This window comes from Silurus meridionalis, chromosome 20, assembly GCF_014805685.1.
Source record: "Silurus meridionalis isolate SWU-2019-XX chromosome 20, ASM1480568v1, whole genome shotgun sequence".
Taxonomy (NCBI): domain Eukaryota; kingdom Metazoa; phylum Chordata; class Actinopteri; order Siluriformes; family Siluridae; genus Silurus; species Silurus meridionalis.
In genome coordinates this window covers 18,836,559-18,842,824 of record NC_060903.1, presented here as the reverse complement: position 1 = coordinate 18,842,824, position 6,266 = coordinate 18,836,559, and positions in this window count along the sequence as shown.

The window sequence follows — 6,266 nt, the reverse complement described above, 5'->3', positions numbered from 1 at the left end:
CATCTGAATGTTTAAAGGTAGGGTAAAGGTTAAACATGGTTCACAGTGAACCTGTTTTCAGAGAATCGGAATGGGTCAGTGGAGCATTCTTAGCTAGCAAGGTCATGTTTTAGAGGAACTGCATGAGCCAACTTGAATCAAAACAACTGAATGGTTCAAGTTAGGGCAAGAGTTAACTCAGGGGTGTTCAGCTGAAATTTGTAGGTTTAGTTAGATAGAAAAAATTCTTATTTTACAAAAGTCTGGATAAGCAACCAGCATGGCCATATGGTAGCAACATTCACATTCTAACAGTGTTTGGTTTACAGGCATAAATAAAGCATCGCTTCATCATACAGTCACCAGTTTTGAATTATTGGATATTTCTCATTCATATCTAGATTTGTTACAGTTTTCAAGAATTTGGTTTTGCTAAAATATATAACAGGCTCTGAATCTAGTTGATGGTGCTCCAGTCTAAACAATGTGTGCTAATGATATTTCCAGCTTCGCTACCAATCAGCACCTGATTTGCTCAGTCCACTCATGAATGACAGTTTTGCACAAGACAACTTCTATTGTAATTTCCGAACTGGAAAGATGAGGGTGAGGGTTAAACTGGTTGAAATCAAATGTGCCTGAAAATTCTTTGAGAATCCCAAAGATCAGCAGTGTAATCACATTTTAAAGCCAACTTTTAGAGAAACTTTCAAAACGATTAGATTAGTGAAAAGGAGTTCCTGCTTCTTATCTTTTGTTTCAATCCCATTTTTGTAGGACAAAAGGCCAAATTGGGGTCAAAATTGTTCTCAAACAATGCATGAATACATGCTGTTCTAGGATTGATCCTGCTTTTTGACTAAATCTTTTGCAGTTTCTCTTCAGTGCTATAAACAATACTACTTTTCCGAAACTAAGACTTTTGTGCAACTCCATCCTTTCAGTAATCACGTGCATGCTCTCAAAGCCCATTAGCATGTTTTAGAGACAAAGACTTGCATGTTAAGCACTTCCATTTCCCAGATACAGATGAGATTATTAATAGGTTGCTGGTTTGGTTAAAAGAGGCTCTTCAGTTGAATCAATGGAGCACTTGAAGGGGAACACTTTGCAGTAGACCTGATGGTCAAGCTCTCATTGTTCAGGCTGAGGGGGCCGGTTCCTGTAAGCTCTGTAATACTGTGTGAATCTAGTATATTTTAATACTAACAGCAGTCACAAGATACACGGAAACAAGAATGTGTTCTACTGTGAACCAATTCAGCAATATTTCATCGACCTAAAGTGGAGCAAGATGTTTTTAGAGAAGTACCAGAATTGGAAATGGAATAAAAACCTAAGTTCAGCCTAATGGAATAAATGTTTTCAAGGGCAGAAATCTGCTAGAAAGAGGCCATTTCTTCAAGGCATCGCTAATGGACTTCGCTTTTAGACACGAATGTAGGTTCATCCTGACGGACACGAGGGAGCTTCTTCACCCACCAGGGAGACGTCACATGTGTCTCCTAAGTAGTCCATAATCTCTACTCATCTTTATTCTCCTCTTCTCCTGTCCAGTGAATAATGGATTTATGAATCAGCTTTGTCAGAGCCGAAGTGACCTCAGAGGCCACGGTCTCTCCGGGGGTTGTTTCACCAAACGGCCTTAGGAGGCCGGCAATCATATTCTAAAATGCGTGTTTGGAGGAGCATAAATTATTCTGATCATTTTGTGAAGAACGAATACGGCAGGTGAAATGAAAAAGTGCAGAGGTGACGGAAAATGCGCCGGACCTGATGATCTTTCATTTTCTTTTCAACTCGAGTAAACATAAAGTCATAAACCAGGCATATTAAAAAAAAAAAAAAAAAAGATCTGGCAACCACTCCGTATTTTCAATGATAATCCACAGTAAGTGATGACAGCATGGATGTATTGTGGGCTGAGCGTGAAAGGCGGATGATGAGGGGTTGTGAAAGGAAATCGATTGCCGTCCTCTCTCTCGACAAACACAACACGAGGAATATGGCCCAGGGCAAAATACAAGCTCCTTTTGACCCTTTTATCTGGAGAAAACAACCTCTGTCTTACACTCTGTCTGAGAAAGATGTTAACACTTGCGATGTTGATTGTTTTGGAGAACACTTTCATGTTGCGAAGAGAACGTGTTCGCTAAACGAACCTTGGGAAACTTCAAGAGTTTCAATAAAAACCTGTGGTGAGATGCACGAGTGCTAGATTTGCATCTCCATTGATTTTTTTTATCTTCTTATACAATCAACAAGGACACACAAGACTTAAACTAAACTGCAACACTGAAAAGCTGGCTTTTTGAGTGAATCCAGGTTCTCCAGGTCTGATCTTCTTAATTCTTTTAGGAAGAATGGGAAGATCTTGCAATCTCAAGGATTATCCAGGACTTAGAGCTGCTTTCTCATATGCAGTGTTGGTGAGAATGGAAAGATCCTACCTCGGTCTGAGAGGGTCTGAGAGGTGGACGAACTCTGGGATGGTGAAGTTTCTGAATCGACTGAGCTGAAGAAATTGGATCAAACACACCATGTTCTTCGGGTTGCAGCGTGTTTGATGCTGAGACGCTAAACTGAGGCAAAGGATAAAGCTGTAGAGCTGAAAAATGTAAAACATTCTGGAGATTTGGGAAAATGAGCAAAAATGTAATACGTGATGATTCCCTGTTTTTGTGTGCTGGAGTCATTTTTTACACACTTTTTCCCCATTACCATTTTTCTGACTAATAAGTAAAAGAGATTTATGAGGACATTTTCAGCCTGATTTTTTTTTATTTTATTTATTTTTTTTTTGCTTGTTGCTTTGGTAATTACATTCAGCAGGTGAAATCAAGTAGCAAAGAATCCAATTTTACTCTGATTCAGCAAACGGTGTGAAAGACTTCCTTCCTTATTTTCTTCTTCTTCTTCTTCTTCTTCTCCTCTGTCCTTCTTTGTGGAGTTTTTCTTCCAGGAATCATGAAAGTGTTAGAGTTCATTTTAAAAATAGCGAAAGTGCTTTCGCCTGGTGTCAGACTGTTCATGACACACTGAAACGAGAGAAAAAAAAAAGTCATTCAACTGAGAGGTGTGTAAAATTAAGAGATTAATGTTCCACATCTGTAACAATGCAGGAAAAAAGCGTAGCGGTCCACATTAATTAGAGTAATCCATCAAATGCGTTGGCCATGACGCTGCCTAATGATTGCTTTGAGAAGTTTTTAATGAGCACTAAGCACACTTACAACTCTGTTAGATAAAACGGTGACGTATCTTCACACAAGCTTATTTCTAGCCCAAGCCAAATGTTCTTTATCCCACAAAATAAACAGGCTTGTGCCTGGGAAATGACTCAGAACTATAGCGAATGTAAAGAGGATAAAACAGGAGAATAATGCTAAGCAGTCAGTCAGAGAGCGAGTGGAGAATAGTTGTGATAAATAATAAAATCCAAACACTGTCGCTTCGATAATAGAAAAAAGAAACAACACATTTTGTTGTTGCACATTTGCGGTGGCTTATCTCGATGGAGTCGTCATCAGTCTGAGTGAATTTTGGCTTCTGCTATTAACACCGAAAACTTACGTCGTCAGCAGAGACATGACATGACGTTAAATAGGAGGAAAGAAATAAGAAATCGAAGTGTGAGAAGAGGATGATCATCGCTCAGCGCTGCTCCGTGTATGACACGCCTGTCCGAGATTAAGGCTAAACAGACAGCCGAGGTTAATAGAACGTGACGTAGCAGATTTTTTTGCCTTGCCGTGATGACTGGTGCTCAGATGCGATATGGCTGACTGGCACTGATTTAGACCACACACACACACACACACACACACACACACACACACACAAAACCAATTTTAACCCTGATAGAATTTCATGTTGAAGAAATATTCAACAAACTCGAGGACAAAACATCAGATTTCACTAAAAAAACAAAACAACAAGAGTTTCTTCTCACTTTTCAATTTATAGCCACATGTTAATAAGAAATGATATACCGCAGACTTTGGATCCCAAATGCAGCAACGATGATACACTGATCAGGAAAAACATTGACATTATAATGAGCAATGAAGTGAAGAACACTGATGATCTTCATCATGGCTCCTGTTAGTGGGTGGATTCATTTATTAAGCAGCAGGTGAACATTTTCTCCTCAAAGTTGATGTTAGAAGCAGGAAAAATGGACGAGAGTAAGGATTTGAGCAAGTTTGACAAATTGTGACGTCTAGACGTCTGGGTCAGAACATCTTCAAATCTGCAGCTCTTGTGGGATGTTCCTGGTCTGCAGTGATCAGAATCTATCAAAAGTGCTCCAAGGAAGGAACAGTGGTGAACCGGAGACAGGGTCGTGGGAGACGAGGATCATTAATGCATGTGGGGAGCGAAGGCTGGTCCGTGATCCGTGTGGAACTGCTGAAGAAGATCATGCTGTTATGCTGTTGATGATCATGAATGTTTCAGCAGCAAAAGGAGACCAACACAATATTAGGCAGGTGGTCATAATGTTATGGCTGATTGGTGTTTATACTGAGACTTAGCTAGGCTAGGTATTAGCAGTTACTACTGAGGGTGTTATTAGCATAGAAACGGATCTGGTCAGATGAGATGATGGACACTAAAGCAGTGTGCGTCATAGAGGAAACCAAAATCTTTTGTAAAATACCTAATAGGTTGGATTTCTCCTTCACGACATGGATTTGGTTCTGGTGCTGAGAAATAGACAGAGGAAGACAATCTTCAGTCTCTGCAGGCTTCGAGACCGAGAACTCAGCTTCAATTCAAGTTTTCTATTTATTTATTACCAAGGGCTAGCATACATAACCCTCCATCAGCTTAGCATGACAGGGATTAGGCACATGGACCTTGTTTTAGGTATTGCTTTGTGGCCTCTGCTCTCGCTCGGGGATAATCTCTTTCCCGGATTTTAGCTGGATTTTGATTGGACTCCTCGATTGTCAACTGTCAATTCATAGTAACGTTCGTTATAGAAGGAATAAGTCACAACTCTGTCTAGAAAGAGAGAGAGAAGTAGTGTGTTTGGGTTTAGAGGCTCCTGATGCCACAATAAAACACAGTTCACCAGGGCATGGGGCAGGACGCATTAAAATTAAGCCCTTAATGCATTTGTGCAGGGAGCCAGGCGAGGATCAGATGAGATGAGAGTTGGCGTACATATTCAGTGCGTGCTCGGGGCGCCGGGGTGATTGAGTTAGAACGGACGTCATGTGAAATGTCACCATCTGCCTCGATGCCTGATCCCAAACCAATTTAAAAACCGAATCCCCTCCCTTTTTTCCCCTCCGCACGTCTCAAATCCGCCAGCAATTATAGATCGAGCTAATTAGCCGACGATCTGTGACGGGCAACAGCCAAGGTGATGCTTTCAATTTCGCTCGAAAGCGTAAAAATCAGGCCTGGAGGATTACGTTCCAGTCGTATCCAGACGTGAGAGCAGATTGACATCGAATATCTTCAAGTAATACATTATGTCTTAATGGTTAATCCGTGTGATCGACCGAATTACAGCTGAATCCGACCTGACAGTTCGGATTACAAACCCGGCTCTGGAGGATAAAGATTACTCAATATTCATCAATATTTGACATTTCCCTGCTGTATGATTTTCACAACAGTTCCTTTCCTGGGTACTGAGCTCACCACAAATTATACTGCCAAAAGTTTTCAGACACTTGGCAGTTGCAGATCATCTCATTCCACACTTATTCCCCAGTGTGTTTTCTGTTATAATAATTAGAACTCTTCTGTGAAGGCTTTATGGCATGACTTTGATGATTAGTGATGATTATGAGATCAGACACGGATTAGGGAGGAGGTAAGGAGTCTCCAGTTCCAGTTCATTCTAAAGGTGTTCAGAGGTCAGGTTTCTGTGGAGGACACCTAAATCCTTCATCAACCTTTATCCACCAATAACCATGTCTTCATGAAGCTCGTGTTGTTGTCATACTGGAACACTGTTTAGGAATTTAAGGTTCAGTAAAAGGGAAGTTGTAGTGATGCACGGTGCAGAGACGCTCTATAGAACTGTGTGGTTTGGAGAAGGATCACATATGGGTGTGAAGGTCTGGTTGATGATGTGAGAAGAGCATTTGCATTTTAATATCGCGAGTTCAAATCTCAGCCACACCATCCTGCCACTTGTGGGCCCCTGAGCAAGGCCCCCAACCCCATAACTGAGAGTGAAGGGACGTTTATAACAGCTGAGAAATGAACACTAAATGCAACTATAAATGGATAAAAAATATAATGGTAGAAGGTGAGTATTTTTATAT